This window comes from Sturnus vulgaris, chromosome 8 (assembly GCF_052056855.1).
Source record: "Sturnus vulgaris isolate bStuVul1 chromosome 8, bStuVul1.hap1, whole genome shotgun sequence".
Lineage (NCBI taxonomy): Eukaryota > Metazoa > Chordata > Aves > Passeriformes > Sturnidae > Sturnus > Sturnus vulgaris.
Window position 1 is genome coordinate 20,221,987 of NC_142250.1, and position 15,624 is coordinate 20,237,610.

General features: G+C 39.9%; 1 protein-coding gene across 2 annotated transcripts in view; it reads left to right on the forward strand.

The window, feature by feature from the left end:
* MAPK8 (mitogen-activated protein kinase 8) overlaps positions 1-15,624 on the forward strand; it is a 242,209-nt gene that overhangs the window by 94,716 nt on the left and 131,869 nt on the right. Inside the window, exon 3 of one of the 2 annotated variants that reach the window (XM_088169083.1) lies at positions 14,730-14,892. The exons of the other annotated variant lie outside the window; for it this stretch is intronic. The gene's annotated coding sequence lies outside the window, so the exon portion shown is untranslated. The remainder of the gene's footprint in view (positions 1-14,729; positions 14,893-15,624) is intronic. 2 annotated transcript variants of the gene reach the window in all.

Sequence of the window (15,624 nt, forward strand, 5' to 3'; positions counted from 1 at the left end):
ACCAGGACAGGAATCCCCACCTGCTCTCTCTGCCTTAGCCGGTAAAATAGCTCCCTCTACTGCAGCCACGGCAGACGTCTTGTCTGGAACAACCTCTGCTTCTTTGCCCACAGTACATCTATGAGCTATTTTCAAAGAGCAAAATAGGTGTTTTCAAGCCCACTGAGATGTTGACCTGTACAGCTGAACAGATTTTGTTTTCCACTTGCACCTTATACCAATTTTTGACAGGGATCATTCTCTTATACAAGAAAATCTCTGTATCTCAATGCCTTGATGGCAATAGTTGCCAAAAAGCAGACAAGTGTTTTCATCTACATGCTGGAGATATATCTAAACTTTGTTTTTAAATGTGGGTAAAAGTGTGTGAGATAAGGAATTTGAAATATGAAAGCTGTTCAAAATAGAAAGGAAAGAATTATGAATTAAATCTGGCCTTGCATTCTAGACAACAGAAATTAAGTTTCTGACCACTGGCTGACTGCTTCGTGTCTCTGGGATGCGTTCAGTATTCCCTTGGAAAACAGGGGTAGTTTGAGAATAATTCCTAATGATTGTGGAAGGCTCAGAAGGATTAGAGAACGTGATGTTGAAAAGCAGGCCCACAACAACCTGATCTTGCCTCAGTGTCAAAATGCTGATAACAATTAGTGACTGGTCCATTAAAAAATTCAAACCCTATTGTTGCTTTAATACAATTGGATTTTCAAGAGCATTCCCTGAAAAAATATGCACACAAGAATTTACACTTTACTTAATGAGCATGCTAATTCTCTGCAACATAAAAATACATATCAGTTTTCAAACTGTCGTTAACCTATAATGTGAATCTCCTTGGTCAAATTGGTTTTCTTCTTCCTGATCTTATATGAAATACTTCGTTGACATTACACAGGCAATGGGATCTGGAACACAAGGGTATGTATAACCCTGTGGTGGCAGATAAATGCTTTGAGATGTTTTTGTTACACAAAATGAAATAGTCTGTACTTTTTGCAGAACAAACTCAGAAAGATGATTTTTAGAGATTTTCCAAAATACTGTTATGGAGTAGACCCTGCTTTAAGCTTCCTGGCTGGGTCTCAAGCAAGCAGAGAAGGCAGATCATTCTCTTCCTGCTCCCCTACCACAGCTGTGACCAGTTCTAATGCCCAACTCAAGGCTGAGACTTGAGCAGACTGGCAGCTGACCCAGGGGAACCTTCATCTGTGGATGTGCTGGACGGTGTTGAGAGAGCAGAGCCTTTGAAAAGGAGGGATGGAAAGCATTAGATGAAATTCTGATACTTCAATTGTTTGTGGGGTGGGAGAGGTTCATGATAAAAGAGAAATAAACAAAAACCATGTGGCTGCTTTGCTATGTCTTTCAGTCAGCAGAGGTTCTGTGGGGATGCAGAACCCCATGATGCCAGCTTCTTGTCAGTTCTGGAAGGAGCTGGAAGCAGACGTGTGTCTATGACACCTTGTGTTTCCTCACTTTTTAGTCTGTCTAAGTGAAATGTCTTGCATTCTGGGCCTCATTTACGAATAGTTCCAAATCAATTTTGCAGGAAATGGCCCCTCAAATGCAGAGTGTAGAGGCAGAAAGAGTGTAAGAAGGGAATAAATACATGTTCCTCTTCCATCCTGGCAACTGGTTATTAGACATCTCTTTCCATACACAAATTCTGAGGAAGAAATTGGATGCAGCAGCATCACTCCCTGTCACTCAAGCAGGATCACTGGGCCCAGAAAAGACCCAGATTAAGGAGAATGTTGTGGGAGGGGAAAACGGAAAAGGTGGTTGCAAGCCCAGGAAATGGAAAGACCAAATGTGACTGTCAGTGCTGAGCAGGAATAGGGAGATAAGAAAAGGGCTGTTGCTAAATAAGTTTAGGATATAAAACAGACAGTGAGAGGAGAAAGTCTTTAAGTGGAAGGAAGGAAACAGAGACAAGAAATAAAAGATTCTGCATGGGAAGAGAGTGAATAGGGAGTCTGAGAGGTTGAGAGAGATTAAAAAGAGGATTCCATGTAGAAAGAGCTGTGTAAATGTACAATGCAATTCACTGATTTTTTTCTCCAGCGCAGCTGAGTTTTCATACCAGTTTCAACTAGCTGACTAAATGCAAATTATGTGCAGCTAGCACACATGATCCCCTCTAGGATCTGCCTTATCAATCAAGGAGCCTCAGTTAGGGCTGTTAGCTTAAACTGATAACTCCACAATATTGCTGCACAGACACAAGTCCGGTGTGGGGCAGCTGTGAATAAAAGTCTGAGTTAAGTGTACAGTGAAGATTTAATATGTGCATTTACAGACCATTTATTGCAATGTGACTATGCTCTCAACTGGAGCTATGGGCTCCTAATGTATTACAGATAATATTTAAATGAGAAAAAATTATGTCAGATTGATATTGTAGAGGGAGGAGGACTGAAGGGATGTTTTTGTGGTCCTTACAGTAAATAAATGGGTAATAAGCCTTGCAGTTCTTGTACTACTGGTTTTGACATGAAGAGTGGCCAGTGAAGTCTTATTTTCTGCTTCAGTGCAAGGAACAGATTTGCTGCTGGACTTGCAGAAGGTCATACACTGATGTTAGTGATTCATAGTAGCAGGACAGTGGTCTCTTGAGAGCAGAAATGAAATCTGAATTTGCTAACTGGAAATAATGATATTGTGGTGGAAGGCTCTCATCTGTTGCCAAAGACTCTTAGTGGAAACTTGTTCCAAACCATGTTTACCACAGTTGTCTCTTTTCCTTTTGCTCACCACGATCCTTTCCTGGCACATAAAGATGAGAAGAATCATGCAGTTTGCCACTTTTCTTGTCCAAACAACAAAAATTTTGGAAATTCTGACTTTACCCAGAAGAGGATTTGGAAGAAACAAATTAGCTCTGCTCACCTCAGTAGTGATAAAATGTCAGTAAAACTTTTATTTATGTGAAATGAAACTTACTGACAGTTAGACCCATATTTAAATCTCTCCAACCTCTGCTTGAGTGCATGAGAATTAGAGTGAGTCTCAGTGCTCCTGCAGAGGCTGGGAGGTTGTGGAGACATTGTGATAGACCATGAGGACAGAACACAATTAGGGACTTGGAGGGCTTCTCTTCTATGCAGCCTTTACAAGATGTTTAGCCATTTTACGAGATTTACTTAAGCAGAATCAAATCCAGGATGCAAACCCTTCAAATGTTGTGAAATGGGAACTGCTCACAATGTCCCGTTTAGTTTGTTTTGATCATTGTTGAAACCTAGCAAGAGGTTGCTTACTCTGAAGTTCAAAGTGATTCAGAACACATAAATATACTCGGTAGTTGATAAATATTCCAAATGTTAAAAAAACCCTCCTTTTGTTTCTCTGGTGCTTAATAATGCTTGCCTTGGAAGCGCCTGCAAGCCTTACTCTGACATCTTTATGACAGTCCAGTTCTTCTAAAAAAAAAAATCCCTTGCTACATCTTATCTCCTTTAGCAGTTACATGGACTTTGAGTGATTTATTTGTGTTGTGGTGTGGGTTTTGGGGCAGCAGTATTTTTTGTGTTTGATTTGTTGGGTTTTCTGGTGTCTTTTCCTCATGAAAAATGAGAGAATAAAAAAGCTGGGTATTTTGTTTACTGGAGTGAAAAAGTGAAATCTAGAAAGTCGCTAGTCAAAATTAAAAAAATAAGTTTAATTTCTTGAAATGTTTTTTCAGTGGTTTAAAAACATTGCTTCACTTTGATCTTTTAAAACGTCTGCACTTTGTACACAGAAATTAAATTTTCAGAAAAAAAATTCACATTAAGAAGAAAAACGAAATTAGAAAAGCTTAGTCACACTTGCACATATTTTGAGGTTTTCCCCCTCCAAGTGTTGCTGTGTGCCAGCAAAGTTAACTTCATTAGGGAAGTCAGAACAATGTTTAGAACATGGTACCTGTTTTGTCCTCACGATTGGAAGAGGATGCCAAGGCTCATCACAGTGTATTCTCCTCCTTCTTTGTACACTAGTGTCTCCTTTTCAGCTATGGTCCTGGAAAATCTGACTGAAGCCTGCCTAAGGAGCCCGGGAGAAGGCTGTGTGCTGTAGAGGGTGTGTTAGTCTGCAGGGTTCAGAAAATAATCAGCTCACATCCTGAAATATGAAATTTGTTATCTGTGCCTGCTGCAGCAGTGAATGCTGCCCTCTGCCCGTGCATTGCATACAATAATCTCTCTTCAGATTGATGGCACAAGAGAGTCTCTCAGCTAAGTTTCAACTGGACCAAGGCACCACTGGTGTACTGGGCAATCTTTTTCCCTGCTATGATATTCCACCACACATGTTGGAGAATGCCTAAGTGGTGAATCCTACAATTGTGTCAGATTGTGCAACAGTACCATAACAACATTCACTTCAATGACACAAAAGCTGTATTATGCTGTTTGAAAAGCTTGTTCAAATTCTAATTCATACTTTCCATGTTATTTTACTAATTTCCTTACTTTTTTTTTTTTTTTTTCTTTTTTTTTTCAAGCATCACCTAGACAGGTTGTGGAGTCTTCTTGCCTGGAGATATTCAAAAGCCATTTAGACACAATTTTGAGTAAAGTGCTCTGGGAGACCCTGCTTGAGCAGGGAGGTTGGACTAGATAAACTCCAGCAATCCTTCCCAACCTTACCCGTTTTGTGAACCTGTGAAATATAGCTACATGCATTTGTTTTTAATTTTAGTCTTTTAGAAGTAGAAAAGACTTTGAAAGTTCTTGTAATACAATATACATATATGGATTGAGATTATTTAGGAGACTAATGAAAACATTTTAACTGAGTTAAAAAGTATCCATGATACAGGAATAGATCTGGTCAGTACTTTATGACTGGCAGACTAACATCTAGTCTGTACCACCTTTCTTTGTGGCTGCATTGCAGATTAAAAGATTAAGAGGAAGATTAGGCTTGGATTTCTCAAGGGGTACACATTAATACTCTTTAGCAGCATGAAAAAGAATGGTATTTACTCTTGCTGCAATGGAAGTTAAACATAAATGGACTGTGTTGCCCTTAGAAAAGACAGACATCATGTATCACTTCAGCATTGGTTCTGATCTATTGACTCAGCTTGCTCATGGTCTGCTTTTCTCCAATGCTCAGATTTCTGAAAACAACACAAAGGAAGAGGATGAGTATTATTTTTGAATGGATTGGCCCTCCTTGTTTTTTTAAACCATTTTAGGTGTTGATCACAGTATAATGTATATATACACGGAGGCATGGGGCAAGTTAGTAAATACTATAGTGATGATAGCTCTTTTTAAAATTTTTCTAGACATCCACAGCAGGTGAGTCCTGTCACTGCCCCCACAATATCTAAAGGGAGTTGCTTCTGAAGCAGATAAAAAAGAAGTCAGAACAAAAGGATCCTGAAAGAGAAGTCAGTTCCAGTTGGATGTCTGAGTTTGTTCTTATAAAATCAAAAGTAAAGTAGAGCTGTGGAGATGTAAACTGGATTATATACAGGCTGTGTGCTGTAGTGGGGCAGCATTGGCAAACTGTTCTCTCATCCTTTCCTCTCTTATGAACTTTATCACATGTAACTGTATTGCTTGGGAAAAGAAAGTCTCTTCACATTTCTATTTCACCAGAACAAGATTCTGGATTAGGTGCTGTGTGTGGGACAGTAAAAGCAGGCTTCAGCAGTAGCATGCATCTTATGATGAAGAGCAAACTTGGCTATGGTGTCATTCATCACGATCAGTAAACAAGAAATTTGTTGTTAAGAAACTGCTTACCAGAATCTAAGCAGCCCTGTAAATTTCAAGGCAATCTTTGGCCACATCAGCTTGACTTTTTCTAGGCTTTATGGGGTTAGGCTGCAAGCATGGAAACTCATGCACTGAGTATGCAATGGGAGAACTTTCCTATTGTTCCTGGAACACAGTGGAAAAGCATGCTGAGAACTGGAAGAACAACTTAGCAATAAAAAGGTGAATATGACTAGAGCTCCCAGGGCATGAGCTCTTAGGCAAGGCAAATGAATTCCTCACCCCATCTGATCTGCAAGCAGTGGGTGTACCTCTGAATAACCAGAGTTTGGTTAAGAATTCAACAGCTGGAATCTCCCAGCTATCTGTGTTCTATCTCCAAAATGCCTATCCTCTCAAAACCTGAGAAGCAGAAATCTCCTTAGAATATTATATTAGATTAATTCCTGGAAGTAGAAGTACAGCAATTACAAAAAAAAAAAAAAAAATATTAGCACCATCTGCTGCAGTCTTCAGGTTGTTTTGAACATTTCCTATAGCATGCTGAACAAGGTCATTATGATCTTTGCTCCTGAGGTTCAGTTAGACTCCATTCCAGCATGGAAGGCTGGCTTGAAACAGATATGACATTTAGACTTGAACCTGGAGTTACATCTCAGAATGCAGAAATTGTTGGCTGCAGAAGACAGAAGGGCTAAGCAAAAAGATCCTGGTATAAGCAAGTGAAAAATCAGTATTATTGCCTAGAATTACATTTATGAGTTAGCAGGCTGGAAAAGCCTGGCATTTCTGTGGGTATGTCTAAGTGGCATGTTTGCTGCAGATAACCCAAGCTACTACTGATTTGGCCAGAAAATGCCAGACTAGTGTTTTCCTTATATAAACTGTTCCTGAGCTTTTTCCCCAAAGTATTGGACATGCTTTTCATCAGTATAGGTTGGCATGACTTCTTTTTCCATCTACTTGGAGGAGGGGGGCAGGATGGAGTCAATATTTTAGTTTCTAAAAATAAGCATCCCAGTTCCACTGCCATAAAGTTGGAAACTTTCACTCGACAATAGTATTTAGAGTTTCCATTTGCTTTGGCTTCCTCCTCTAGCTGCTGGTGTTGTGGAAGGATATTACCTATATGAACAGTAGAGGTTTATGTGAATGAAAGCTTATCATGCCAATCCATCCAGCCAGCAGAGTGTGGCACCCCAAGAAGAAGACAGTGCAGGAGTTTAAAGAACTGAGTGTGATAGAAGAAGATGCTCTTCTTAAGGCATCAAAAATTCAAGGTGGAAAATTCAAAGAGAAGCAGTTTCCCAGGGCAGCCCCTGGAGGTGCCTGCTCATTGCTTGTGCTTGCTTTTTTCAAAGGCTGCTGCCCTGGCAAGTGCATGGATTGGATGATTGGTGGCACAATGACAATTGCAGTTGTGAGCACTATCATCTGCCATCAGCTGAACAGTAATTAATAAGGTCTGCCCTGAACAATTCCACTGACATGTGCAACAAATTCTAAAGGGCAGAGACACTCGGTCTGGGGTCCCACCCATCCATTCCCCTCCTCTCCTTCATCTTCTCACCCTATTTAGAAGCAATATTTTTTCTTTTCTTTTTCTTCTTTTTCTTCCTTCCCCTCCCCCCCAGCAAAGGTTGCAGTATATAAAAAAAGACTGAAAAATATTTTTCTCTTTGGTCTATGTTTCCAACAATGTTATAGACTTCCTTGGTGTGGTATAAAGCTCCATTAGGAATTTCCAGAAAAAAGGATTTGTTTATGTTGATGCTTTGCAGCTATAAGAGTTCTGTGTGTTGCTGGAAATCACTGGTTGCTTTACTTTGTAAATGCAGCTCTCTTTGCTCAGTGACAACCTTCTTGTATTTTGTTACTTAGTTTTCAAGTCTCATTTTACTACAGTCCAGGAGATTATGTACCAGAAATAAAGGAAAATATTTATTTACTTTAATCTGAGGGATTCCTTGTACTGCTTCTGGGTCAAAATATTCAGAGAGACACATTTTATGTTTAAGTAGCAATCCATTAAATTGTCACATTTTCAAGGTAACTTCAAGGTATGACAGTGCCAGATCTATATGCAGTATAATTAATGCTCATCACACAGAGGGCTAAATGAGGTGGAGAACCCTGGAGCTTGATATGGTTATCATTTTCAGAGAGCCTAAACTGATGTTCCCTACAAATAAACATGATGTTCAAATTCTGACTTCTGCTATAGTATGTATATCTAGACTAATTTAATAACTTATTATCATCTAATGTCCCAAGCAGACAAATAATTTTATATCTCTAGATGTGAAACTCAGAACAGCATTGTGTATTTCTCTCACACCCTTCTGTGCAGCTTTTCTATACCCAATGCTAGCAACATTTGAGCCAGCTTCAGGAAGCAATAAAGCCGTGGAAAAAGGCACTTAGTTAAAATAAAGTTAAAAGTGAGTGTGAATGGAATTAAATTTACAACTGTTCTTAATCAAGCTGTAGTCATTGTTTTGCATTGCTTTTATCAGATATATCAGGTGTAATTTTTTCAGATGAGTCCCATGAAATCGCAGATGGTGGGTTATTCCACGGCTGCTTTGTAGCATTTGGAAACAGGTGCTATTGACCCACTTCTATGGAATACAAAACTGAATGAGAAGGAAGAGACTACCCCCTTCTCCCCTCAGAAAATTTAGGCAGGAATTAATTGTCCTGAACTTGGCTACTTTGAGTAAAAGTGAGAAAGTACAAAGTATCAGTGAGAAAGTGCAGAATATATTTTATATGCATGCACACATACACGTATATGTGTGTGCATTTTCTTTTTTAGCAGTAGTGACTCATGACAACTGGAAACTTGGCGCCTTCCCTTATTCCAGGTCTGGCATTGTGCCCACTCTGTACATAGAAGGACTGAAAAGCTTTTCAATTTCTCCAATCCAATTCATAATGCAGCAGTTGCACAAGTTGCCACATGTGTGCTATTAGGAAGTCTCAGTGCAAGTGGAAATAGACCTTGTCATGAAATACAGGCATTTATCATTGGTGATGCCGAGCTTCCCCACTTGGAGAATGGTTAGCTGTCTTGAAGTTAATTTACAAACTGATAAAAGCTTTGAGATGGGGCTGACTGGCTAATCCTGTTTATTCCCTCATGCCATTTGAAATTAATTGGAGGAAGATCAAAAGATGAAGGTTGTTGACTACTATAGGTAATAAAAAGGCCTCCTACTCTGAGATTTGTAAATCCCCTTTTCAATAGAATAAATGAACACCTTTTACAGCTATTTTGGATTCTCATGGTGTATGGATTCAGCATAGCTAAAACCCCACCAAAACCTGAGGTTAAATAATATATGATCAGGCACTGCTCAGAGTAGCCACTGACTGTATAAAATGTGGAAAACCCTTAGAAGTTCATTATTTATTATGATATGTAGCATAGTACAAATGGCTGGACTGGTTTTTTGTTCCTCTTTCTGATCTGGATGGTGCTGGACACTTGGAACTTCATGTGAGTCCCCTGAAGTGCTAATGGAATATAAGCAAGGTTGTAATCTCTGGCTTGAATTTAAGAGGTTTGAGACTTAACTCGTTTAACTCACCTCTGAGGATTGGATTGCCATGCGAATTGGAAATTGACAAATTGACACCTTCAAAAAAAACCAACAAAAAAAACCCCCAAAAAAACCCCAAAAAAACCAACATCGGGAAGGGTTATGCTGAGCAAAGCCACCTCATCATATGAATATTTAATTCATATGAATTAAATCTTACTGGGCTTTTTCCTACATCTCTTTTGCTTTTGGTCATTCTTTGAATCAAAGAAAGTGGAAGATAATTTATAATAAACTTAATAAGTGTTTTGAGCAAGTATATTTGATATATTTAGTATTGGATATATCTCCAGAGCAAACATACATGAAATCTGATACCATGTTTTACAGATCAATTTTAGAAGGCAGGGACTGCACAGCACCCATTACAATGAAGTCAGTTCTGATGAAGACAATTTTCATAGTGAAATCAGGTAGTTTTTTGTGATAGCAGGCAGAATAATACATACAATAGAGATTCCAGAAATCTTGTTATGTTAAAAAGCTGTAAATGCCTTATTCTATATTGCTCTGAGCAATATTCCACCTGCCTACATTGTACCCAAATGGATATAGACTCATCTTTCCAGTTGTTCTACCTGAAACACTGACTGCTCAAATGGCTTCTGTAGCTCGTCTTGGCAGCTTGGAAAAGCTTTTTCCAGAGGGTCCCTGTTTTGTTAACAGTGATTCTTTTCATGGATGTCTCTATGGTCCCTAGTTCCAGCTGGAGTCTGAAACAAAAGTTTTGAGTAATGTTCTGCAGAACAGGCTGGGGTTTTCCAGCCCAGCCAGATGCTGGAAATCTTGGAAATCTTGCTAAAGAGCTTCCACATATCTGGCAGCTCAGTTGTTGCTTGGTTGTCTACAGCTGTGGAGGACTGGCTTTGATGGCCTGGATGCCCCCTACTAGGGCTCTGTTCACACATTTAGATTTAGATGGTTTGGTTAGGATGTAGAGAGAAAGATACGACTTTTTTAGATACTTCCCCAATTTTTACTCTACCCTCTCCAGTTAAGATTAGAACTGGCAGGTTGCAGTGTGTCATGAGAGTGGAATGGCACAAAGCTTTTAAGGCCAAGGCTGAAAACGGATTGTCACTTGAAGGGGAAACTCTGGCTCTGCTTCTTCTCTTTTACCCTGCAATTGTATTTAACTTTACCAACCGTTTTTTTCTGGATAGCTTTTTCTTGTGCCAGATCTTTTATGCTGGTCAATGCACTGAGAAAATAGAACTCGTCTTCTCCATGCACTTTTACTTTTCTACGGGGAGGGCTAATGATTACTGCATTGAGAGTGTAAGAAACTGTAAGTACTTCATTTTTCCCCACTGTTCCAAACAATTGCATAAATACTACACTGGATTGTGACATTATCTTGTTACAGAAAATTCTGCTCTTATTTCTTTATTCCAACATTTTTTGCATTTCCTATCCAGAAGTATGCCTAGTGTTAGGCTGCTGCTGCCTGCAAAGTTAGGAGTTAAGTGCTGATTTGTCATGCAACACCAGGGATAAGTGAATATGCACTAGCAGCCACAGATATCAGTAGCACTAAGTTCTGTGACATGCTAGGTGTACATCTTGGAGGAAAGATTAAATAAAGACAGAAAATATCTTTCCATAACCCAGGTCTAGATGAGTACAGGGAAAATTTTTTTGTGCCAACCCTTCTTCTCTCTGTCCACTTTCATCCCACAATTTTAGTACCAAACATAACCCAAACCTTTGGAGTGTCTAAATTATTGGAATAAGATGTTCTTTCATGTTTGGTTTCCATCTGGGTCTGGAGGCAGAAATGCCAGAACACCACAAGACAAGCCTCTTGCATGCTGTTTCTGATCATGGACAGAAATCTGGCCTGCCCCCCAGAAGGCCCTAGATATGTTAGAGCATTAGCAGGCATCCTCCAGAGCTCTGGGAAATAAAGCAGTGTAAGACCATCAGCTCTCTAGACTGTATTTTCTTGGCTACTAGGTTCATGCAGACTTTCCCATGTAAATGTAGGCAGCAATTGAGGATTTTCCGAACACAGCACTCTACCAGTTTGTGGCAACTTCTGCAAGCAGATCATGAAAAGTGTTGCCCAAAATGCCCAACAAAGGTGTGTAGATCTCAGCTGTTCTCAATTGTTGTTCAGCTTATAGCTCTCCTTCTATGCTGTTGTTAAAGCCAATAAATATATTTCTATATGCAAGAGAATCCTTCCGTGAGAATAAAAACAGCATTTCTGAAAACATGTGCAAATGAGTGCAAGTTTCATGGAGTATGGAGATAGTAAGTAAGAATGTATTGTGATGTTGGTTGCATTTGTTAGCTTAAGGGCATTCTTTGGGCTTCTGTGTGCAGCAGCAAAATCCCTCAGTCTATCTTCCCTTGCCCTGACAAAGTGCCCTCATTAAGGGATTAAAGATGTTATTGCAATACTATTCATAATGTATACACTTTGCAGCCCCTCACATCTATTTTCTGCACTATTTATCCAATCATCAAGACCCTTATTCATATTTGCCTTGGAGATAACAAGACAGGATACCAAAGGATTCCTGGGCTGAGAGGAAATGGCAGAGGATTGGTGTAATGGAGCAATTAAAGACTTCAAGCTCAGACTAGAGAAATCTAAAATGCTGTGGTGTGCAGAGAATCACAGGATACACAGAACTACCCCATTTTTAGTGACACGGGCATCATCAAAACCACCTGAACATTACATTCCAATAAACATGCCTCTGCCAGATCAACCAGCTTCTGATAAGTGGCTGATGTTCTCAGCCACACATTAAGATGTTCTCAGCCACCCATGAAGAGAGATAGCAGGTTTTAGTTTCACGTGAGGAATGATGAGGAATCCAGGCTGCTTATGAGAGCAGAGAGCTTGCTCTTGGTAAGGTACTGACAGGCCACATGTGAGTCTGTCAGACTTTGCTCTCTTCTTTCTGACCTCTCAGTTGTTTGACTCTCTTGGCTCAAACAGCTCTGATGGCAAGGTAAAATACAGTGTGAAAGTGAAGTCTGTGTTCCTTTCAGTGTGTACTTTTAGATAAAATGCCTTCCCATATCACTTCTACTGCTAATAAATGGAGCTGCAGAATACTCATATGCATGATTTATTATAGAAGTGAGCTAGACAGCCTACATCCCTGGGTATTACTTATGTTTCATTTAAAAAATTCCAAGAGAAAGAGAATTATACAAAATTTCACTGCAGAACAATAAACATACTTTATAAGACAAAACTTTAAATTATTTCACATCTGTTCACCCAGAGATGTGTATGTGCTGTATAAGATGGATGAACTTAATACAAATTTTCAACTCCAAACCTCATTAATTTAAAAGTTGGAATTATGAACTCAGATTTTCTGAGTACTTTTCAGGTGTTACTTTGTTGAAGTCAGTAGATAACAATGAAGCTTCCACTGGAAATTCTGCAAGTAGTTCTGTGTGACAGCTAGATATCACTTGTGAAGCATGAGTAAAATGGAACACCAGGAAAAATGTACAAGGTGAGAGGTAAAGAATATGTGTAGTAAAAGGAGTTATAAAGTGCTGGCTATTTCTGCGGCCAATGTGACAGGGAATTTGATAATAAAAAAATAAAAGCTTCTGAGCTGCCAGGCTTAATGAATGAGAGCCATATTCAGAAGGGATGGCTGTAGCAAACTCAGACTCTTTGTGGCCTGACAGTTGGATACTTAAAACAAGTGTGAGGATATTTCAGTTGTCTAAACATTACCCAGTGTTTTGTACAGATCGTTATGGAAGAGAGTTTTAAAGAGACATTTGAAGAATTTTAGGGTCACATGCTGTGCTTCTTCGTCTGGCTAATGTCACTAGTAAATCAGTTCTAAACAAATGACTGTTTAAGTGTATATTTAAAGAAATGATGAGACATGCCAAAACAAGAGATTCAAAGTTTAGAAAGTTGGAGAGTTGTAGCTTCAATCTGCAATAGTAGTTTACCAGCCTCCAGGCTACTGAAACTTCTCCCTGGCCATCCCTCAGCTGTGCAGACTAAATTATTTTGGCAGCCAAGTGCTTTCTCCTATTACAGACCAAAAGACAATTTTACAGAAGGGCATACAATGGGTCCCCTTGGCTCTCACATGCCTTAGCAGAGTATGGCTAATCTGAGCCTGGGTGTGCTTTCTGCATGAGCACAGCTCTCACACACTGCAGTGCTGCTGGCTCTGCTCCTCTGGGGGCTATCAGCCTCTGCTCACTCCATGGCCATGGTTGCAGTTGCCTGACAGCCTTTGTCTCCATAACATAATAATGCCGTGGAGCCTTTCTGCTTGGGAAGTTTCTGTCTCTGCTTTAGAGCAGCCAGAGCACAAATCCATTTTCTGTCACTGTATCAAAAGCTGAGTTTGGTTGTGAATTTAAGGAGTATGACCCCATAGTTCTCTGACTTGGAGACATACTAGAAGCAACTGGAACTGGCTATACCCTGAAGTTGGAAAATCCCTTTTGATTTTGCTCTGAAATTCTGCTTTCTTTTAATTTCTTCCCACACTGTATCTACTTCATTTGTAGAGGACGGACTCAAATGTTCCTATTTGAATTCTGCTGAACTAAGAGAAGTTTGATAGCACAGATGAGAGCAGATCTTCAGACAGATTCCTATTTTCTCACTTGGGCTCTAGGAAGTGTTTGTCTGACACTTTTCTCACAGAAGGTGAACCCCAGAATAGTGGCCTGATGACAATTACCTAACGGCCAGGGAATGGAATAAGCTTAGTTTAGCCAGAATTGGCTATTGTAGCAAACTATAAGAGCACTGATTCTAGTTTGATTTTGATTGTCACAAAAGGACAGTGATTTAGGATTTGTACAGTTTTCAGTGTGCTAAATGGTATGGCTAGTGGCTTAAAAACATGAATTCTGGGCCTGCATTTTTTTCCTGGCTTCTCAGGTGATTGTGAGAAAGTTTTGAATTTCCATTTTTTTCCCTTTCCTCACAGCTGAAATTTCACCAAGGACCTCCTTTGTAAAATACTTGAATCTCTGTGGATGAGAAGTATAAGACACTGGTTCAAATGTGTAGTATTATAGTGATATTAATATCAAAGATGTTGACGTTTGTATAGTCCCCTGTATCTAGACTGAATATTAGGACCTGATCAAAGATGTGATTAGTTGGGTTTTCACAACCTGGCTAAGGCTTTGTCCATCACTCCCTGGCGGACCTAAGGCATCACTGGTGGCCAGGAGGTTCCCTCCTTATGTGCTGTTACCCCTCAGTGATCTGAGGAGAGACAGTGGCCAGCATGAATGGCCATGATGAGCAGCACACCCTGCTGCCTGTCACAGTCACAGGTTAATCAGGGTACAGTAATTTGTGAGAACATTAATAAATACAAATCACTCTCTAGAGGGCTGCAATACATTATTTTACCTCTCAACAATAACAGACCTTATTATCTTTCAGGGAGAAGCTCCTGTCAGGGCAATCAGGGATGGACACTTTTAATGAAGACAAATGATCTCCTTCAAAGGAGCGGTGAGCCTTGATTTGGCTTAATGGCTCACTAGTACAAAGCATGGATTTAATCAGAGCTCCAGCTTCTGTCACGCATGGGCCTTGAAGTCAGGTAATTGGAGGCAGGTGCTAAGTACAATTTAAATGAAATGCCTAGTTAATAAGGACAGTTTGAAACATGCAATTTCCCCCAAGTCCTAGTCCTCTCAGGGACATGAAGGCAGCCAGCTGTGCTTGGGAACCAAATGACTTAATTTCTCAGCATTGCCTTTCACGCTCAAAATACTGTGCTGCTACTTTTAGCTTGCCAGATGCCCCAGTTGGAGTGACCTTCTTTCAGGCAAGATGGGCAACTGAGGGGCTGTTAGAGCTCATTATGCTTTGTTTTGTGCCAAAGAGGCAGCTGAACCAAAATCTGGACAGAGAAGAGGTCCATAAGATTCTGGCTCCTAAATATCTCAGAGTCCAGTGAGGGAATAAGAAGAACCAGAGTAGTTTCCTTAAATGTGTATTGTCCCTAATGTGGATCTGAATGTGGCTTTCCAGGCTGTACTGTGCATTTTAGATGGTCACAACTGCTTTGTTGATATGGAGTTTGTACAATAGCCAATGCCTCTCATATTGGAAACTGAGGAACCTTCTGGAGAACACCAAGGCTCCTTTCCTGCATGCCAACCTGATACATTTCCTTCCAGGAACATAATCACAGTTTGTGTGTATATTCATATCTTTTTTTCCTTTTTAGTGCTATTAGGGCATGAAGGAAAGCATATCCTCTGAACTTTTGGGTGCCAGCAAGAAATTTCCTACTACTTATGGCCTATGCAGTTTCATTTGGAACCGT